The following is an 11,741-nucleotide window of genomic DNA, read 5'->3' on the forward strand; positions in this document are numbered from 1 at the left end:
AAAGAAAAAAACCCCATATTATCATCTCAATAGATGCAGAGAAAGCTTTTGACAAAATTCAACATCCATTTATGATAAAAACTCTCCAGAAAGTGGGCATAGAGGGAACATACCTCAACATGATAAAGGCAATATATGATAAACCCAGAGCTAACATCATACTCAATGGTGAAAAGCTGAAAGCATCTCCTCTAAGATCAGGAACAAGATAAGTATGTCCATTCTCACCACTTTTATTCAACATAGTTCTGGAAGTCCTAGCCATAGCAATCCAAGAAGAAAAAGAAATAAAACAAGTCGAAATTGGAAAAGAAGTAAAACCGTCACTGTTTGCAGATGACATGATACTATATGTAGAAAATCCTAAAGATGCTACCAGAAAACTACTAGAGGGTAGTTTTTAAGAGGGTATGGAGAAAAGGGAACCCTCCTACACTGTTGGTGGGAATGCAAATTGGTGCAGCCACTAGAGAGAACAGTATGGAGATTCCTTAAAAAAATAAAAATAGAGCTACCATATGATCCAGCAATCCCACACCTGAGCATATATCCAGAGAAAACCATACTTCAAAAACATACATGCACCCTAATGTTTATTGCAGCGCTATTTACAACAGCCAAGACATGGAATCAACCTAAATGTCCATTGACAGAGGAATGGATAAAGAAGACGTGGTACATATATACAATAGAATATTACTCAGCCATGGAAAAGAATGAAATAATACTATTTGCAACAACATGGATGAACCTAGAGATTATCATACTAAGTAAAGTAAGTCAGAAAGAGAAAGACAAATACTGTATGATATCACTTGTATGTGGAATCTAAAAAAATGATACAAATGAAGTTATTTACAAATGATCAACAGACTCACACACTTCAAAAACAAACTTATTATTGCCAAAGCAGAAATGTGGGGCAGGGGTGTAAATTAGGAGTTTTGGATTAACATATACATACTACTATATATAAAATAGATAATCAAGAAGGACCTACTGTATAGAACAGGGGACTCTACTCAATACTCTGTAATAACCTATTTTGGGAAAGAATCTTAAAAAGAATACATATATGTATAACTAAATCACTTAGCTGTACACCTGAAACTAACACAACATTGTAAATCAACTATACTCCAATGTAAAATAAAAATTTAAAAAACAAAAACAAAGCACACCTCTTGGAGGTAATGTAAACTGGTAAAACATCATGAGAAGGCAATTGGCCATTAATATATATCTATGATATATTTAAAGGGAAATCAGCTTACAGAGCAATATGTGTAATATGATACTATAATGTGTAAACCATATGCATGTGTATATATGTCTAATATATATAAATATAAAGGCACACAAACACATATTTTGGTAAATGTATAGAAATGGTTTGGGAAGGATGTGGTATACAAAATCATTAACAGTGTTTATCTCTGGATGAGGAAAGGGGTATTATGGAAAAGGAATACAAAAAGAGCAAGTGTCACTCTTCTCCTTTATATACGTGTATGTTTTTGCATTTTTATAATGAACATGTTTTCATCTAGGGAAAAAATTACATTATTATGATAAATACACTACTCAAAAAAAGAAAGAAAAATACCTCTGAAATAAACAACTAATGAAACAGATAAATAATTTACCAGATACACAGTTCAAAGCATTAGCAATAAGAATGCTAACTAGGGAAAATAATAGATGAACACAGAATTTTAACAAAGAGCTAGAAAATTTTAAAGAGAACCAATCAGAGCTGAAGAATACAATAACTGAAATGAAAACCACACTAGATGATACAGAAGAACACAAAAGTGATCTGGAAGATAATAGAATACTGGAAATCATTCAATCAGAAGAGCAAAGAGCATATAATTTTTTTAAAAAATTAGAACAGTTTAAGGGACCTATGGAAAAACATTGAGCATACTAACATTTGTATTATAGGGGTCCCAAAAAGAGAAGAAAGAAAGGGGTCAAAAACGTATTTGATGAAATTATATCTGAAGACCTCCCAAACCTGAAGAAGGAAGCAGATATTCAGGTGCAGGAAGCAGACAGTGTCCCAAACAAGATAAACCCCAAAAGACCCACACCAAAATATATCATAATTAAAATGGCAAAGTAAAAGATAAAGAGAGAAATCTAAAGGGAGCAAGAGAAAAACAGAATCACATACAAGGGAACCCCCATAAGTTTATTAGCTGATTTTTCTGCAGAAACTTTGTAGGCCAGAATGGAGTGACATGATATATTTAAAGTGCTGAAAGGGAAAAACCTACAACCTAGGATACTCTACCCAGCAAGATTCTCCTTCAGACTTGAAGGAGACATGAAGAACTTGGGTAAGCAAAAACAGTTCATCAATACTAAACTGACCCTAAAAGGAATGTTGAAGGATCTTCTCTAAGTGGGGGAAAAAAAGGGGTTACAATAAGAAGTAAAAATTTATAGGAAAAGAAAAATCCCACTAGTAAAGGTAAATAAATAGTAAAGGTTGTGGATCAACCACTTAAATAAGCTAGTATAAATATTAAAAGGTAAAAAACTGTACAATCAACTATAACTACAATAAACAGTTAAGGGATAAACATGAAGTATAATACATCAAAAACAGAAAATGTGGGGGAGGGGAGTAAAAAAATGCAGATCTTTTAAAATGTGTTTGAACTTAAATGATTACCCGTTTAAAACAAGTAGATATAGGTCAACATATATGAACCCCATGGTAACCACAAATCAAAAACATGCAAAGGCACACAAAAACTAGACAGAAAGAAACATAAGCATACAACTAAAGAAAATAATCAAACCAGAAGGGAAGAAACTGAAAGAAGAAAATAAGAGAGAAGAACTACAAAAACAACCAGAAAACAAGTAACAAAATTGCAATAAGTACATACCTATCAATAATCACTTTAAATGTCAATAGACTAAATGCTACAATCAAAAGACATAAGGGGCTGATTGGATTTGAAGAAAAAAACAAGATGCATCCATATGGTGCTTATAAGAAACTCACTTCAGAGCTAAAGACACACACAGAATGAAAGTGAGAGCCAAGAGAAAGATATTTCATGAAAATAAAAATGACAAGAAAGCTGGTGTGGCAAATTCATACCAGACAAAATAGGCTTTAAAATAGTCTATAAAAAAGACAAAGAAGGACATTATATAATGATAAAGAGATCAGTACAAGAGGAGGATATAAAACTTGTTAATATATATGCAACTTATATAGCAGCACCTAAATATACAAAGCAAATATTAACAGACACAAAGGAAGAAACTGACAATAATACAATAATAGTAGGGGACTTTGATGTCAGTGGGATGTTAAAGGACAGGTCATCCACACAGATAATCAGTAAGGCAACAGAGGTCCTAAATGACACAATAGACCAGTTGGACTTAACAGATGTCTATTGAACATTACAACCTAAAACAGCAGAATACACATTCTTTTCAAGGGCACATGGAATGTTCTCCAGGATAGATCACAAGCTAGACCACAAAACATGTCTCATTACATTTAAGAGGATATAAATTATATCAAGCACTTTTTCTGCCCACAAGGGTGGTTGGAAAATGGTAAAGAAGAAAAGGGGGGGGCGGGGAAACACAAGGAAGAAAAATTGGAAAAACTCAAACACATGCAAACCAAACAATATGCTACTAAAAATGGGTCAGTGAAGAAACTGATGAGGAGATTGGAAAATACCTCAAGAAAAATGAAAACAATAACACAACTTTCCAAAATCTATGGGATGCAGCAAAAGCTGTTCTAAGAGAAAAGTATAGTGATACAGGCCTACCTCAAGAAATGAGAAAAATATCAAACAACATAACCCACCCTCTAAAGGAATTAGAAAAGGAAGAACATACAAAGCCCAAAGTCAGAAGAAGGAAGGAAATAATAAAGATCAGAGAGGAAATAAATAGAACCCCCTCCCCCCAAAAAAGAAAGAAAAAAGAAAATATCAGACAAAAAGCTGTTTTTTTTTTAAAGATAAAGAAAACTGATAAACCTTTAGCCAGGCTCATCAAGAAAAAAAGAGGGGACCCAAATAAACAAAACAAGAAATGGAAGAGGAGAAACTACAAGTGCAATCACAGAGATACAAAAAAATCATAAGAGACTACTACAAATAGTTATATACCAACAAAATGGGTAATGTAGAAGAAATGGATGTTTCTAGGGACATACAATCTTCTAAGACTGAATCAGGAAGAAACAGACAATCTGAACAGAGCAATCAGCAGTAGTGAACTTGAATTTGTAAGTTAAAAACTCCCAGCAAAGGAAAGTCCAGGACCAGATGGGTTCACAGTGGAATTCTACCAAACACAGAAAGAAAAGCTGATATCTATCCTTCTCAAAGTATTCCAAAAAATTGAAGAGGAGAGAACACTCTCAAACTCATTCTATGAGGCCACCATTACCCTGATACCAAACCCAGACAAAGATGCAACCAAAAAAACAAAATTACAGGCCAATATATGATAAATAGATGCAAAAGTCCTCAGCAGAATATTAGCAAACTGAATTCAACAATATATAAAAAGTGTCATCACCATGATCAAATGAGATTTATTCCAGGGATGCAAAGATGGTTCAATATCCACAAATCAATCAAGATGGTACGTCACATTAACAAAAGAAGGATAAAAACCACATGGTCATCTCAATAGATGCAGAAAAAGCATTTGACACAATTCAACACCATTCACAATGAAAACTCTCTCATCAGATCAGGAATATGATAGGCCACTTATAACAAAACCACAGCTAACATCATACTCAATGGTGAAAGCCTGAAAGCTTTTCCTCTAATATAAGGAACAAGACAAGGATGCCTACTCTCACCATTCATATTTAGCATAGTATTGGAAGTCCTAGGCACAACAACATACAAGAAACAGAAAAGGCATCCAAATTGGAAGAGAAAAATTTAAACTGTCACTATTTGCTGATGACATGATACTATATAGAGAAAACCCGACAGTATCTTTCTGAAAACTATTAGAATTCAGTAACTAATAAATGAATTCAGTAAAGTTTTAGGATACAAGATGAATATACAGAAATCTGTTGCTTTTCTATACACTAATAATGAACTATCAGAAACAGAATGTTAAAAAAAAATCCCATCAAGAATCAAATACTTAGGAATAAACTTAACCAAGGAGGTGAAAGAGCTATACTCTGAAATGTATAAAACAATGATGAAGGAAATTGAAGATGATACAAAGAAATGAAAATATAAACTGTGTTCATGAATTGGCAGATATAGTATTGTTAAAATGGTAATACTACCCAAAGCAATTTACAGTTTTAATGAAATCCCTATCAAAATACCCATGACATTTTCCTCAGAGCTAGAACAGATAATCCTAAAATTTACATGGAACCACAGAAAACTCTGAATTGCCAAAGCAATCTTGAGGGGGAAAAAAAAACAACAAAAAACCCAAAGTTGGATGTATCATGCTCCCTGACTTCAGACTATGCTACAAAGCTACAGTCATCAAAGCAGTATGGTACTAGACTTCCCTCATGGTGCAGTGGTTAAGAATCCACCTGCCAATGCAGGGAACACAGGTTTGAGCCCTGGTCCAGGAGGATCCCACGTGCTGCAGAGCAACTAAGCCCATGCACCACAACTATTGAGCCTCTGCTCTAGAGCCTGTGAGCCACAACTACTGAAGCCCATGCTCCACAACAAGAGAAGCCACTGCAATGAAAAGCCTGTTCATCACAACAAAGAGTAGCCCCTGCTCGCTGCAGCAAGAGAAAGCCCACTCTCAGCAATGAAGACCCAATGCAGCCAAAAATAAATAAATAGATAAATAAATTTATAAAACAAGCAAACAGTATGGTACTGGCACAAAAAGAGACATATAGATCAATGAAACAGAACAGAGAGCCCAGAAATAAACCCACATTTATATGGTCAATTAATCTATGACAAAGGAGGCAAGAATATACATTCTCTTCAATGAATGATGCTAGGGAAACTGGATAGCTATATGTAAAAGAATGAAATTAGAATATTTTTTACACCATATGCAAAAATAAACTCAAAATGAATTAATGACCTAAATGTGAGACCTGAAACCATAAAACTCCTAAAAGAGAACATAGGCAAAACACTCTGACATAAATTGTAGCAATATATTTTTTAATCTGAGTCATAAGGCAAAGGAAACAAAAGCAAAAATAAGGGGATCTAATTAAATTTAAAAGCTTTTACACAGCAAAGGAAACCATCAATAAAACAAAAAGACAACCTATAGCCTGGGAGAAAATATTTGCAAATGATGCAATTGACAAGGGGTTAATATCCAAAATATTAAAGTTTGTCATAAATGGCCTTTATTAGGTTGAGATATAAATTTACACTGAAATACCAAGGACCTAGAATAGCCAAAGGAACTTACCAAAATGAAAAACAAATTTGGACAATGAACACTACCCAATTTCAAGTTTTATAAAGATATAGTAATAAAGACCACATATATACACAGAACTGATTTTTTACCAAAATGCAAAGTCAATTCAGTGAAGAAAGAATTGTCTTTGACAAATTGTTCTGGAAAATTTGGATGTCCTTAAGTAAAAAAACTGAACTTCTTTTCATACTTCACACCATATACAAAAGGTAACTCAAAATATTTCATAAAACTGTAAGACTTCTGGCAGGAAACCTTGTAGTTTGGGGTTAGAAAAAAATGCCCTACATATAATACCAAAAGCACAATCCATAAAGGAATAAATTGATAAATAGAACTTCATCCAAATTAAAAACTCACGCTTCAAAGACACTGATCAGGAAATGAATAAACAAGCTACAACTAGGGAGGAAAAAATCTGCAAATCACATATCTGATACAGAACTTGTATTCAGAATATATAAACAGCTCTTGCAAGAAAATAATAAGAAAACAAACCACTCAAATTTTAGGAAGGTAAAGCTTTGAACAAATGCCTCACTAAAGGAAGATATATGAATATCCAATAAGTACATGAAAAAATATTCAACATCAACAGTCATTAAAAAATGCAAATTAAATCCACAATATTACTATACAACAATTAGAATGGCTAAAATTAAATACACTAAACAGATTAAATACATTAAATAGTCCATTCTTTTCCTAGGTGTTTACCAAAAAAATAAATAAATAAAAATAAAGCATATGTCCATAAAAAGACTTGTAAATAACTGTTCATAGAAGCTTTATTTGTAGGCACATTGGAAACAGTCCAAATGTTCATCAGTATGAGAATGGATAAATTATGGCATATCCATACAATGGAATATTAGTCCCCAATAAAAAGGAATGAGTTATTGATGCAACAAGGATAAATCTCTAAATAATTTCAAAGAGTGTATTCGTAGGCTGAATAAAGTCCAACTAAAAGAGAGCATTTAATGAACGATTATACTTATAGAAATTTCTTAAAAGCTAAAATTAATGCATAATAACCAAAAGCACATCAACATTTCATTTGTATTAGGGTGTAAGGTAAGGAAAGGAACAGTGTGGAGGAATTATAAAGTGATACAAGGAAACTTCTAGGGGTGATGGATATGTTCATTATCTTGACTTAGGTGGTGATTTCACAGGTTTATACATATTTCAAAACTTTTTGAATTGTATACTTTGAATATTTGCTATTTACTTTATGTCACTAATGCCTTAATAAAGGCATCCTTGGTTGTTTTTCAACTGTATTCAGTTTTTAATATACTATTTACTATATTGATAATGCATCTGTTTCCCATATTAGGGCACAGACAGTTGATCTTGAATAACATGGATTAGAACTGTGCAGATCCACTTATATGTGGGTTTTTTTCAATAAATACTACAGTACTACACAATGAACAGCCGGTTGATTCCATAGATGCAGAATATCAGGTACAGAGTGCCAACTGTAAAGTTCAATTCTGAGGAAGGTCAGTGCCTCTAATTCCTGCATGTTCAAGGATCAACTGTACATTTCCATGTAAGTGGATTTTCCAGATAACTGAGGCTTAGCATTTACTGCATTGAAAATTACTTATTCTAACCATTTTAAAGATAAATATTTAATGTGTCAAAGTCGTCTTTGCTTTTTGAAACAAAGAATACAGAAACCAAGTAATATTTATGTCACAGACTAACATTATGACAGCTGCAGCAGAGGTGGAAAAGTACTCTATTTGAAGTTACTTGATATTATGTACAGGTTTATATTTGCTGCCCTTAACAAGGAATTTCAGATGATTTACAAAATTAAATTTAATTCAAAAGGAAATAACAAATAATTGAAGAATCAGTATGAGAGAAAAACATAGACTGTCAAATACTAATGCCAGAGAAAATATTAGTGATATCATCATACTTAAGTCTCTTTCTCTAAGTGACAGAAAATCCAGCTTGAAATTGCCTGGGCACTAGAGAGGATATAATTGCCAAAAAAATACAGCAGTAATGAAATGGGAATGGCCTTGAGATTAACATCATAAGGATTCTGAGTGTTGTTATCTTTGCTTCTCTGTACTTAAAGGCTCCTTCCTTCACTACATTAAGGGGCGAAAAAAAGGATGTAGAAGACCTTCAATATTATTAATTAGATAGATATAATTTTTATATATGCATTTTGTACCCAGAAAACCATATATAAACCTTTACAAATTCACATGAAATATGCAAAAATTGAGTATGTTAGGCCATAGAAAATTTTATGACCTAAAAATGTAGAAAGCACAGTCTTGATAAAACTAAAAATTAAACCCAGCAATCCCACTACTGGGCATATACCCAGAGAAAACCATAATTCAAAAAGACAAATGCACCCCAATGTTCATTGCATCTATTTACAATAGCCAGGTCATGGAAGCAAACTAAATGCCCATCGACAGACAAATGGATACAGAAGATGTAGTACATATATACAATGGAATATTACTCAGCCATAAAAAGGAATGAAACTGGGTCATTTGTAGAGATGTGGATGGACCTAGAGACTGCCATACAGAGTGAAGCAAGGCAGAAAGAGAAAAATATCATATATTCACGCATGTATATGGAATCTAGAAAAATGGTACAGATGAACGTGTTTGTAAGGCAGAAATAGAGACACAGACATAGAGAACAAATGTATGGACACCAAGGGAGGAAGTGGGGGAGGGATGAATTGGGACATTGGGATTAACAATATATACACTAATAGGTATAAAATAGATAACTAATGAGAACCTGCTGTATAGCACAGGGAACTCTACTTCACTTTGCTGTTTGTTAGAAACTAACACAATATTGTAAAACAACTATACCCCAGTTAAAAAGAAAAAACTAAAAATTAATATGAAAACTAGATTATAAAGAGGCTCTTCTACATAAAAATTACTTAAACACTCTCTTTACACTTGCATCAAAGAGAAAAATACAAATCAATACAAATTACAAGACCTCTAGAATATAAAAGTGATGAAAAGTACACTTATTAAAATTAATGTTATAGTGACACAAGCAAGATGGTGGACCAGGAAGCTCCAGGCCCTCATTCCCCCATGGAAACATCAAGCAAACAACGGACTGACTAGAATAATTTTGGTGAGCTCTAGAAATCGAAGTTATGCAGCAACCAAGTGAATAACAATTTTAAAAAGTCACACACAAAATCACACAAAATGATAGGAAATTTTGTGGCATATTCTGCTTACATTTACCCTGCCCCATCCCTGATGTGGAATAGTGCAGAGTAAGGCAGTCAGGAGAAAGCTGCCAAATCCCTGGTCCTCTCTTCAGGACAGAAGGGAAAGAGTAGAAGTTGCTTGCAACATTTTGGCTTACCTGAAAAACCCTGAGGGACTAGTTTCTGTTTCTCCTGACTTGAATCTCAGACAGGAACAGTGGCATAATTTTGATTATCAGGTTGGAGGCTGCTGAGAGCAGTGGCAGGCAAAATGACACATAAAAACTACAGGGGACTGCGGACCCATGGGTGCCTGGGGGCAAGATACTATAGGCTGAAGAATACAATAAAGCCTTGAAGACCTGAGAAAAAGCAGGGGTAAAACTAAGGGAAATTAACAGATTTAAAAGCAGGCATGTATACTGGGGAGTTAGGGGAAAACAAACACACAGGGAAGACACAAGCCCTGAAAAGGTCTGAAAAGAATTAAACCCTCAGGCCAGTTGAATTAGTGAAATTCTTCCTTTGCTCAGAGCCTGTCTGCAAAGACTTGGAGAGGTGGCTCATTTCTCCTGTGCCCAATTTTCAACAAAAGATCTCAAGTCATACAAAGAAAAAAGGAAACATGGCCTATTCAAAGTAACAAAATAAATCTCTAGAAACCAACCCCACAAAAACACAGGTTTCAGTTTTACCAGACAAAAATTTTTAAATAATTATATTTAGGTGATCAACTATATTGATCACCTAAATACATAAAGCAAAAACTAACAGAGCTAAAAGGAGAAATAAACAGCAATAGAATAGCTGGAAACTTTAATACCCCACTCTCAACAACAGATATATCATCCAAAAAGAGAATCAATAAAGAAACAGTGGATTTGAACAACACTACAGACCAAATGAACCTAACATATGTAGAACATTCAATCTGACAACCAGCGAAATACACATTCTTCTTAAGCACATATGGAACACTATCTAGGATAGACCAAATGCTAGACCACAAAAGAAGTCTTAGAAAGCTCGAGAGAATACCATATACATATCTTCTCTGACCACAATGATATGAAACTCGAAATCAATAACAGGAGGAAAACTGGAAAGCTCATGAATTCTTAGAATTTAAACAATACCCACCTGAACAACCAAAGGATCAAAGAAAAAATTTAAAGAAATTAAAAAGTTTCTTGAGAAAAATGGAAATACAATGTATCCAAACTTATGGGATACAGCAAAAGCAATTCTAAGAGGAAAGCTCATAATAATAAATGTGTACATTAAGAAATAGGAATATCATGGGGACTTCCCTGGTGGTCCAGTGGTAAAGAATCCTCCTTGCAATTCAGAGGACACTGGTTTGATCCCTGGTCAGGGAACTAAGATCCCACATGCTGCAGGGCAACTAGGCCCATGTGCCACAACTAGAGAGAGAAAACCTGCATGCCACAACTAGAGAGAAGCCCACACACTGCAACAAAGAGCCCACGTGCCACAAGGAAAAGATCCCACATGCTGCAACTAAGACCTGATGCAGCCAAACAAAAAAGAAAAAAAAGAAATTCAAAAAATAATAAAAAGATAAAAAAAAAATAGGAATATCGTATGATATCACTTATTTGTGGGATCTAAAAAAATGATACAAATGAACTTATTTACAAAACAGAAATAGACTCATCAGATAGAAAGCAAACGTATGGTTACCAAAGGGGATAGTAGGGGGCGCTAAATTAGGAGGTTGGGATTAACATATACATACTACTATATATAAAATAGGTAAACAACAAGGACCTACTGTATGGCACAGGGAACTATACTCAATATCTTATAATAACCTATAATGGAAAAGAATCTGGAAAAGAACATATATTATTAAAATATAAATATTAAATAATATTAAATATTATATTCTTTTTCAGATTATATATATAACTGATTTTATATATATATATATATATATAAACTGAATCACTTTACTGTACACCTGAAACAACATTGTAAATCAACTACACTTCAATAAAAAAATAAAGAAAAACAATTTTTTTTTTTTTTT

This window comes from Neophocaena asiaeorientalis, unplaced genomic scaffold, assembly GCF_003031525.2.
Source record: "Neophocaena asiaeorientalis asiaeorientalis breed wild unplaced genomic scaffold, Neophocaena_asiaeorientalis_V1.1 scaffold149, whole genome shotgun sequence".
In the NCBI taxonomy this organism is placed as follows: domain Eukaryota; kingdom Metazoa; phylum Chordata; class Mammalia; order Artiodactyla; family Phocoenidae; genus Neophocaena; species Neophocaena asiaeorientalis.